Here is an 11,512-nt window from a genome sequence, read left to right on the forward strand (position 1 = left end):
TATACTGGGGCTGAAGATCATCTGCGCGACTAAGACCCTTTCAACCGCCAGGTGTCGCTGTTGGAAAGTAAAGGGCTACAGAGGGGGCTGGCCTGAGACTGAGAACTGGGGGCCTGAGTGACAAGCCTGGCAGCCTGGACCAGGCCAGTGTGCCTGAGCTGAGCTGAGCTGAGCTGAGCAGTCCATCGCAGAGGGGAGATGTGAAGTGGCCTTGTAGCATGAGGCCAGATGGCTTGTGCAAAATGACCATGGATTATGGAAGCTAGATGAACTAGTGTCTATTAGTGTCCATCCACGCTGTACCCAGCATTGCTCTTTTTCTTTTTCTTTTTTAGATATGGATATGTGTGCAGTATGTGTGCAGATACCAGAAGAGGCCTTGTTTCCCTTGGAGCCATTTTTCCTAAGATACTGGGAACAGTATCTCTCTGTGTGTTCTACATGTTCACCTGGTATCCTCAGAAGTCAGAAGAGCCTGTTGGAGTCTTTGGGGCTAGAGCTGTTAGCTGCTAAGTGGGTGTTAGGAATCTAATCCAGGTCCTCTGGAAGAGCAGCAAGTGCTCTCAACTGCGGAGCCATCTCTCCAGCCCCAGGAAACTTAGCTTTTGGAATGAGAGGAGTCCTACAGAGACTCCTAATGTGTCAAGTTCCTGGGACTAAATGACTGCTACTGTGGCTAGTTGCCTAAAACTCAACAACAGATGGAAGAAAATACCTGTATCACCTGTCTCAGAGAACATTATGCAAAGGGAGGGAGAGAGAACATAAGAAATGGAGGAAGGAGTGAGATGGTGGTCACTACTTCCATAGAGTTGAAGCATTCCCTCCCTCCTGAAAGCTCATTAAGACCCAAGAAGTAAAACAAAATCACAAGTCCTAGGAAGCACCTGAATCATACAAGCTTAAAAGAGCCACTTCCCAAGGTGATACAAGCAATAACAGCAGCTGGGCAGAGGAGACTGGCAGACCCACACAGCTGCCTTGGAATTGCTCATAGAAATCCAGGGATTGTCATTGTGGGCTGGGTTTTTTGGTCATATGGCACATTGTATGATTTTTTTTTCTGGGGAGATCTACTCACTCCAGATAGGGACTCAACAACAGATCAACAAATGACTCCACCAAAGTCCAACCTGGCCAACCAATGGGTCTATTGGGGTCACTTATGGGAGGATGGGTAACTCAAAGGTTACCCATGCATCACTGAAAAGCCTAACACAACCTGACAACTCATGAGAACTGCATCCCTGAAGCTATCTGCAATGACTTGTAGACAGCTGCTCAAGTCTGAGTGGTGTGGACTTGTTACATAATCTCTAGGAGGGAGAGACCTCCTGAATCTTGTAAATTTCAGGGATTTCCTGCTTTTTAGTTAGCCTTCCTCCAGGATGGAAATGTTTCCATTTGGAAGACATTGATCCACATCAAAGCTGCCTTTGAGTTACATCCAGTTCTACAAACTTCAGAAGTTAACAATTCCATGGCTTCAGGCAGTCCCTGAAACTGACCAGATTCTATAGGTCCCTAATCCCTCCTAAGCATAACTTATGCAATAAGGACTGCTGAGAGATGCTCTCAGATAGGCTAAGCTGCCTAAGCAGAGACCAGCACACCTACCTGGAAGAGGCTCAGACCAACTGCGTTACATGCAAGGACACTCTCAAGATGTTGGACTGCGTGCCCAGATTTTGAGCTGTCACCCTTGCTGCGATGGTCTGTTTGCTCCTGTAAGCAACCCCGAGACCTCCAGTAACACCCATCTGTTCACCAAGTTGGACTTCAGTGGTATACATACTTTGACCTGTCTTTGATTCCCTATTTGGGGTGAGTAGACATTTTTTCACATTTCCTCAGGAAGAGTGTTACATAATAGCCAACTATGTCTCAGTATCAGTCACTTAATCTTAGAAGCCTACCAGCCCTGAGTCTCTGCAGGACACTTCTCTGTACAGAGGCAAAAATAGTCTTAGCCAGGCAGTAGTGGTTCATGAAGGCAGAGGCAGGTGGATCTCTGTGAGTTCAAGGCCAGCCTGGTCTCCAGAGAGTGTGCCAGGATAGGTTCCAAAGCTACACAGAGAAACCCTGTCTTGAAAAACCAAAAAAAAAAAAAATCAAATGCTCTATAATTTCCCTATGAGCACCAATGGCACAGCCCTTCTGTCCAGTTATCCAGGCTCAGAACCTGGAGTCATCCTTGATTCTACTCCCTCTTCTATCCCATAACAGTTCACTAGGAAAATCAATCTGGATTTTTGTTATTGTTGTTTGAGACAAGGTTTGTCTGTGTAGCCCTAGCTGTCCTGGAACTCACTCTGTAGACCAGGCTGGCCTCAAACTCAGAGATTTGCCTGCCTCTGCTTCCGGAGTTCTAGAATTAAAGGCCTGTGTCACCACCATGTCGGGGGCCATGGCAAAAGTAACCTTGGACCTGTAAGAGACTGGGGCAGAAGTTGCCAGCATAACCCATTATAATTAAAAGAACAGCTGCCTTCAATCCTTTCCTCCCTGATACATAACACCTGGGCTCATAAAGTAGCTTAGAGAAGGAAAGATACATTTCATGGTCAGGTTATCTAGCAATACTTCCCCCCTTCTAACCCACTATCTAACACCTGTACCCTGTGACCTTGGTAACCTCTTGCACTCTCTCTTGCACTCTCACGCACAGGGACATTCCTCAGCCTGGTTATCAGGCAAGCAGCCTCAAACGACCTCTCCCTTCCTGGCAAGCTCCCCTCATGGCACCCCTGTATAAGGTCTGTGCATTTTGACCAGAAACCTGTCTTTCTGTGGTTCCTTGTTTTCTCTGACACTATCTTTCTAGGTTCTTTGGTGACTGCAGCACATCAGGGTGTGAGCTCAAGTCCGGCTAAAGGAAACATTTGTTTTATTTTTATTCATGTGTGTATATATGCAAGTATGTATGCACATATGTATGTAGGTTCCTGTGAAGACCAGAGGACAGTGTCAGATCCTTGGAGCTGGTGTGACACATGCTCCAGTTGTGGGTATTGGGATTCAAACTTGGGTCCTCTGTAAGAGCAGTATGTATTCTTTTCTGTGCTGGGAAGTGTGTGTATATGTGTGTGTGCGCGCGTGCGAGTGGGAGTGCACGTGTGTGTGTGTGTGTGTGTGTGTATGCATAGAGCCAGGGGACAAACTCAGGTGTCATCTTCAGGATGGCAGTCCACCTTCTTTGAGACAAGATCTGTCATTGGTCTAGAGCTCACCAATTAGTCTACATTGGCAAGTCAATGAGCCCTACCCTTCTGTCTGCCTCCCCAGCTGCCTCCCCAACATTAACAGCATGTATGTACCACATTTTTTTTGTTTTGTTTTTTGTTTTTTTTTGAGACAGGGTTTCTCTGTGGCTTTGGAGGCTGTCCTGGAACTAGCTCTTGTAGACCAGGCTGGTCTCGAACTCACAGAGATCCGCCTGCCCCTGCCTCCCGAGTGCTGGGATTAAAGGCGTGCGCCACCAATGCCCGGCTGTACCACATTTTTTAAATAATTTATTTTTATTCCATTTACATTGGTATTTTGCCTGCATGTATGTCTGTGTGAGGGTGTCAGATCTAGGAGTTACAGACAGCTGTGAGCTGCCATGTGGGTGCTGGGAATCGAACCCTGGTCCTCTGGAAGAACAGTCAGTGCTCTTAACTGCTGAACCATTTCTCCAGCCCCATACACAGTACTCTTATGTGTATTGTGGAGTTGGAAGTCAGGTCCCTGTGTTTATAGGCAAGCACTTCACCGACTGGGCTATCACTCTAGATCCTAAGGTCCGGGCCTCAGGAATTCTAAGAAAGTATTCTACCAAGCATTATTTTCTTCCTTCCTTTCTTAGTTTATTCTGTTCTTCTCTCCTTTTTTATTTTTTGTAAAGATTTATTAAGTTTTATATTTTGGGTGTATAGGTGTTTAGCCCGAATGTCTATGCAGCACACACATGCCTGGTGCCTGAGGACAGAAGGTGATGGATCACCTGGAACTGGAGTTACAGGAGGCTGTGAGCCACCACCTGGGTTCTGTAACTCAAACACAGGACCCCTAGAAGAGGAGCAGAGCTTCTAACCACTGAGCCGTTTCTCTGGCCCCTCCTTCCACCTTTTAGATTTGGTTTCTCTCTGTTGCCAAGAATGGTCTCCTAAGCTCAACAGATCCTCTTACTCCAACCTCGTGGTAGCTGGGATCTGTAGGCATGTGCCATCACACCCCAACTCTAGGTCATTATTTAAGCCTTTCTTTTTAAATGAATAGACATAGAGACAGCTTATTAAGAAAGAGAAGATGCTCCCAAGAATGGGAGTGGGCTGGTGGGTGGAAAGGTTAAAGCTCAATAGCCTGTTTTATCTTTTAAATCCATGTGGACTTCAGTTTATTCTTGCTGCCATCCTGCTCCCATCAACTCACCACCCTGATTTCCTAAACTGGGTCCTCGGCCTCCTTCTGTGCAGCCTCCTCTTCACTGGGCAGCAGGGTGGCTTGGCTGCTGCTTTGCTCAGCACCCTCAATGTCTTCTCAAAGTGCACTGTATAAAAGCCCCACTCCTGACAATGATGGGCAAAGACACACATAAAAACTTGCCTCTGCTCCTGATAGTGGTGGCGCACGCCTTTGATCCCAGCACTCGGGAGACAGAGGCAGGCGGATCTCTATGAGTTCGAGGCCAGCCTGGTCTACAGAGCGAGTGCCAGGACAGGCTCCAAAGCTACACAGAGAAACTGTGTCTCAAAAATCAAAAACCAAAAACCAAAACCAACCAACCAACCAACCAAACAAACAAACCACAAAACACTGCCTCTGGCCAGGGTTAGTCATGCCTGCCTTTAATCCCAGCAATGAGGAGGCTGAGGCAGGCAGATCTCTGTGAGTTTAAGGTCAGCCTTATCTACATAGTGAGTTCCAGGACAGCCAGGCCATATAGAGAGACTTTGTATAAACAACAAAAAGAAAGAAAAGGAAGGAAGGAAAGAAGGAAGGAAGGGAAGAAGGAAGGAAGGAAGGGGCCATTATGGAGGCCCCATTCAAAGTTCAGTGGGGCCATTATGGAGCAACTTGCAGAGGAAGGGGATCTCTGGGCTAGGTGTGAACTGGATGAGGGAAGCAGAGTTATGCCAGGTTGGGGACAGACTCAACAGGAACTTAAAGAAAGGGCAGGGCCCAGAATGGACCAGGGTACTTTGGTACTACAACTGTCTCCTCAGCAGGAAGTGTGAAATCTGCTCCAGAATTAACCACCGAGCAGAGGACAGATATAGGCTGTGTCTCTCCTTGTCTGCTATCTTTCTTTGTATGGACAGATATACACTGTGTCTCTTTGTCTGCTATCTTTCTTTGTATGAGTGTTTTGTCTATACATATGTCTGTGTATGCATATGGAGAGGGCATCAGGCTCCCTTAGGACTGAAGTTACAGTTTGTCAACTGCCCTGTGGGTGCCAGGCAGGAATCAATCCTGTACTCTCTTAACTGCAGAGCCTTCTCTCTCCAGTCCCATTCTCCACCTTTTTTTTCTAGTCAGGTAAACCCAGAGCTCAGCAACTAGGCAAGATAGAATGACCAGCAAGACCCAGGGCTCTTTCTGTCGTCTCCTTCCCAGAACTGGAGGTTATAGGGGTATATTGCGACACCTGACTTTTTATATGGGTGCTAGGGAACCGTGCTTGCAGGGAAATCACTTTCCCAACTGAGCTGTCTCCCCAGCTTCCTTTTCTTTTTGAAAAGTGCTCCTGTAGCCCAGTCTGGCCTAGAACATCCTTTTTGTTTGTTGTGTGTTTTTATTTGTTGTGAAACAGTGTCTCACCAGGCAACTTTGGCTGGCCTGGAGCTCACTATGTAGATCAGGCTAGCCTGGGACTCACAAAGATCTGCCTACATCTGCTGGAACTAAGGAACTGTGGGTGCCACTGCATATATTTGCCTTGAACTTCTAATCTTACTGCTTCTACATCCCAAGAGCTGGGATCACAGGCTTGTACACTACGTCATATTTCATTTTCCCTTCCTTGTCACAACCCTGATGGCCATCAGAAGTAGAAAGTGGGGGTGTCCAGCGTCTCCCCTTTCTCTGCCTGAGGGATAGAGAAAAGAAGACTTGGGGGGGTCACTGAGAAGAGTGTCTCTGCCAGCTCCAGATTGACTATGGGGGACGGGCCCCTCCCCCTACAGCTGGGTCCCAGGTCTTTCCTCTTCTTGGGCTTGTTCACTATACCTCGTTCCAATCCAGTGCCAGCTGGCATCCCTCATTAGAGACTGAGGTGGTGTGAATATGGGGGAGGGGAGGAAGTGGGCAGGAGCCCAAGGGGAACAAGGGCCTGGATATGGGAGGTAGTGGCCAGAGCTGAGTGGCCAGCGTGGCAGTCCTCATGGAGTAAGGAATAGGGCAGGCAGAGAAGTCTGGGGGGCTTTCACGGAAGGTGGGGTGGTGTCAGCTATCACACTGCTCTCCAGTTTCTACCTCTACATCCCCAGTCCTTTCCTCTACATTCACCCCTTAAGCTGCCTGTGGCTAATTCTTCCTGGTCTCTTTAAGAGCTGCCTGGGAACTGGGGCACTGGAGGGGGCTGGCAGGCCCTCTCCCCTACCATGTCTGCCCTTGCTCCGCCCCTGCCGGGTACAGACTCTGCTGGAAGTCTCGGACGCCTGGGTTAGGGTCTATACTGCTGGGGGTAAGGTGTCTGTTGGGGAGGGAACCACGATCCCGGGAGGTGGGGTGGGAGTGGGGTGCCATGACATGGAGTGTCTGTGTGCCAGTTTCAGTGTACTATGGTGGGGTGAAGTCTGTCTCTCCTGCCTTTGCAGGGGGGCAGGGCGTCCCTGGGAATCTTTAGGTATAACTCCTCAGCTATAGTTTGCCTGGGTCTCTTTACCCCCACCCCCCCACTCTCATTTCTTCCAGGGACCTCCATTTGCTAAATTCCACTAGCTACTCGCTGTCTCCCCCACAATCAACAATACTGGCTGCCCCATCTTCCCACAGGTGAGAAGACTGAGGATAGACAATCAGGAAACTGAATGCCTTCATGGCAGCAGAGACGACGGCTTTTCCCTTTCCTCCTGAGAGTTAGAGACAAGAGAGCCGGTTGTCAGGCCATTCAGTCGGTTCCCTCTTCAACCACGGCCACAGGAACTAAAAGCCAGCTGTCATGCTTGCTAGCTTAGCTCCAGAGTAAGGCGGGGAAGACTGGGACCCCATGGGGCCAGGGAGACCTGTAGCACCCGGTTCCTTGGATCATTGTGGGAGGCAGTCCCTTCCAATCCTGACACAAAGACAAGGCTCAACTCTCCTAGGAATGAAGGTGATGTTGGCAGGGAGTCAAGGACCTTGATGGGGATGGGTTCTTCCGAACCCCCCCCCATTTCCTCAAGTGCCTGGTATGAACACGGGAGCATGTGGACACAGGCCCCATGCCTAGGACGCAGGGACAGTGAAGGTGGAGGTTCAGTAGGAGCACAGGTGGCCCTACTGAGTCCACTTCCATCTTCAGCACGTGACACATCCTCCTCATCCCACCCTGGAAGGAAATGCTCACCCCATCTTAACCTGGACCCAAAGGGAGCCAGGATTGGCCTGTGAAGCCTCCGGCCCTGCCTGGCCCCTCCAGGGCACTCACTTCCTTTTTCCTAAAAATACTATGAAGTTTGCAGAAGAGCCAGGCTGCTCGCTCACAGGTGGCCTGAAGGACCCTTCATTTACTTCTGGAAGTCAGAGAGGGCAAGGGCACAACCTGGGGTCACGCAGCAAGTCACAGACTGCCAGGCTGGCACCAAGGACCCGGTTTCTTAGGTCCATGGTGCCCAATGGGCAGTCCTGAACTCCTAGGAAGCCAGCCTGTAGGGTCTCTCCTAGTGCCTCCCTTTCTTGAAGAAGTTGAGGTCCTGTGGAGACGGAAGGAGTTCTGGCGACAGGGTTACTTAGGAGCAGGGCAGCTTCTAAAGCTCCACCCAAACCTCTGCTTGCCTTTGCTACTTTCCAAATGAGCAAGAATCCAGGTCAGTGTTGTTTCTAACCTTCTGTTCCTACTTACTATTAGACTTTGGGGAAGTTCTTTCTGAGGTCTGCCTCCTATCCACCTCTTACGACAGACCTCAAGTCTCAGGGGGGCATTAGTTGAGGGCTCCTGGAGACACCATTTTCTTTGTAAGGTGATTCAGGAAGGGAACATATGACCTGGACCTGAGAAGAGTAGCCCCTTCCTCAGAGGTCAGGGTACCAATGAAGATGGTTTCCAAAACATCTTTATGGAGATCCTGCATACATACCTGTGATTGTATTCATCCTTACTGGTAAACTCCAGTTGTCAGTGACTGGCTAGCATCCAGGTGCATCATCCTTATCCATTCACCGTACTTAGGAAAGCTGGCAGTAAAGGGTATTGCCTCAGTGGTCCCCTAAACTCAACAGCTGCACTCTGGTGCCTGCCTGAGGGTGGCCAAAGGAGCTGAGCAGGGGACCTGGAGGTTAGAGTATCTCCCCTTGACACATCTGGAGTCCTGCCTACACATATGAGAACCCAGGAGTCACAGAAGTGGGGCACAGTGGGACAGGAGAGGAGGAGGAAGAATATGGGGAGATTCTAGTCCCTCCCACTTAGAGATGCGGTCGCCATGGTGACTAAGGACCAGTGAGGTGGGATGGGGTTGGGGATGGGGGTGGGAGGGTGGCGGGAAGGAGGCACTGCAAGACCGGAAAGCCAAGCCGCCTGGCATTCCAGGGGGAGGGAAGCACGGCGGCGGCATCCCCAGCTCCAGGTAAGAAGCGGGGAGAGCCGACAGACAGTGCGGAACAGAGGGGCGGGCCATTGTCTGGCGCTGACTCTGCCCTGAGGAGGGGCAGGCAGAGAAGTCAGACCATTGTGTGTAATGCTCAACGCAGCTTCCAGCATTAGCCAGACTGGGAGAGGGAACCCAAGAGGCATTGGGTAAGGGGTTAGGTGGAGTGGAGTGGGGTGGGCGGTAAGAATGCTGGAGACCTGCAAGATCAGGAGGAGGTGGGGGTTATTGGGGACACAGACTGGGGGCATTCTTAGTGCACACACACACACACACACACACACACACACACACACACACACACACGAGAGAGAGAGAGAGAGAGAGAGAGAGAGAGAGAGAGAGAGAGAGAGAGAGGGAGGGAGGGAGGGAGGGAGGGAGAGAGAGGGCACTCAATCATGCAAGTTGATTTGACTGGCTATAATCATTAGAGAAGGGGCAGAACCATGGGTTGAAAGGTGAGCAGGAAAAGGATATTCCCCAAGACCCTGCTCTCCCAAGGCTGCCCTTAAGGCTAAGAAGAGAAGGAGCTTGGGAAAATTGGACCTGCCAGTCACTGGTGAAGCCAGGGGTGGTTTCTGTACTGACTCTCTCAGTGAGACATCTGTGCATGGCAGGGGCTCCACAGTGGCAAAGGGTAGGGTGAGGAATCAACCCTCCAGAATCTCTCCCTCCTTACCCCTGCTTCCCATTACTTTTGGTGGTCAAGTCCCACAGGAAGGGGCTACTCTCCTTTATGGTCTAGGGGTTGTGGGGAGGACATGGGGAGCACTGGAATCTGACAGGGAGAGTTTAAGTTTAACGCTGTGATTTCCAGGGGCTGACATGCTCCTGGGGATTCCCCAGGCTGAGCTCCAGGCCTTGTGGAGGACTGAACTGGGAGGACAGGAATGGGTCAGTGAAGATGGTATTTCCCTCTATAGACTGCCTGCTGTCTGACGCCAGCTCTGGCCCAGATGCTTCCGGTCATTGGCCTTAGTTTCCTCATTTGCGTAGCAAGGGAGGGTGTGTGGCTTGCCAGCTGGAGCTTCCTGGGAGCAGAACCTGCTACATAATTTGTGGGGCCCAGAGTGAATGAAAATGTAGTCCTCTTTAAAAAAAAAAAATGATTAGAACTTTTAAGATAGCAGGCAGGAGGGTATGCCAAACATGGCATTTTCTGAGGACAGGGCCTTATGTGACTGTAACTGTGAGGTCCAGGGGTGAAGGACCTGCTGTTGGGGCCATGTGCCTTTCTCCACCTGCCTCTCCTCTGAGCTTGACCTGAAAGGTGGCACCCAGGGACAGGAAGTACCTTGACTGAGGTTGACATCAGACAGCCTGTCTTTGGGGAGGTTTCTGTTCCTTCTGAGTCAGGAATCATTCCAGAGTGACTGTTTCTCAGCTGGGCAAGAGGGAGCCTCTGGTCCACCCTGATGCTTGCTTATGTCACCTATTGATCAGTTCTAATCTGAGTTAATCCACTAGGGCAGGAGATGGGAGCCTGCCCTGTAGGGTGAGTTTCCGAATACAGTGGTCTGAGGTAGATGGGTGGTTGGATGGACAGCGTCCCTGGCCTTGCTTTCCTTCTCTGTGAAAGAAGACTATAGTGGAATCTGCCTGTGAAAGCTGGAAGGCCTGAAACCCCACCACCAACTCCTCACATTGTCCGGCGGGAGCGGGAGAGCACTGGGTCTTGTGAGGAGGCCCAGGGATAGGATAAGGTAGAGAGCTGCTCTTCTGGCTTCCCCTCTCATGGCTCCTCCCTGTGACCCAGATAGGCCAATCTGTCCCCAAAGAGAGGCCCTGGGGTGGTGGCTTCTGAGTTGGAGGTCAAGGAGACTTAGATGATGTCAGGCGAACAGAGAGATTGGCAGAGTCCTGACAATCAGCATCAGGGTTTGGGGGAGTCTTAGCAAATTTTGACAGAAATAGTCCTCAGGAAGGGATCTGTATGAGCCCATCTCCTGGGCCACGGCAGAGGATGGATACAGGAGAAGCATCAAGGCAAGACCAAGTGGGCTCTACTGTAACTGGAAGGGTGGAGGTTGTCCTCCAGAGAGGACCATCCTGGCAGTGAGAAATGTGTTTAGGATGGAGATGGTACTTACTGGAGGTAGAGCAACCTGGGTCATTGTGCTCTTCAGCCTGAAGTCAGCTGACCTGGGTGAGTGGGCAGGAGCCCAACCACTCTTTATTGGCCTAGGAGCCCTTGGTGCCTCATTAACCCTGCGTTATGAGGTCTTCCCTGAAGCCTTTAGGGAGGAAGAACCAGTCACCATTCCAGCTGGGTGCCTCAGCTCCAAAATGCATCCTATGAAGCATGAGCTCAAAGGGGAAATTCCTCAAGTTTCCCATTGGCCTGATGCTGTGGTAAGGGTGCGAGAGGTTAGACTGCAGGAGCTCCCTCAGAGAAGTCAGGGACACAAACCTATACAAACGTGGGCTTTTTGCTGTTGTTTATTTGTTTGTTTGTTTCTCTGTGCAGCCCTGGCTGTCCTGGAACTCACATTGTGGACCAGGTGGGCCTGGATCTCAGAGATCCACCTGCCTCTGCTTCCTGAGTGCTGAGATTAAAGGTGTGCGCCACCATGCCTGGCTCTAAATGTTTTATCTTTCAAGGATGTGGGAGGTTTGAAGGTTAGGCCCCTGTAGCTATTTCTCAGAAGGTGGCAATGGGGGAACCCCACTACAGAGTCAGCAAAAAGAGGAATATGAAAGACAGAGTCATACTGAGCTGTCTTGAGCAAGAGGAGAGA

Source organism: Cricetulus griseus, assembly GCF_003668045.3.
Source record: "Cricetulus griseus strain 17A/GY chromosome 1 unlocalized genomic scaffold, alternate assembly CriGri-PICRH-1.0 chr1_0, whole genome shotgun sequence".
In the NCBI taxonomy this organism is placed as follows: domain Eukaryota; kingdom Metazoa; phylum Chordata; class Mammalia; order Rodentia; family Cricetidae; genus Cricetulus; species Cricetulus griseus.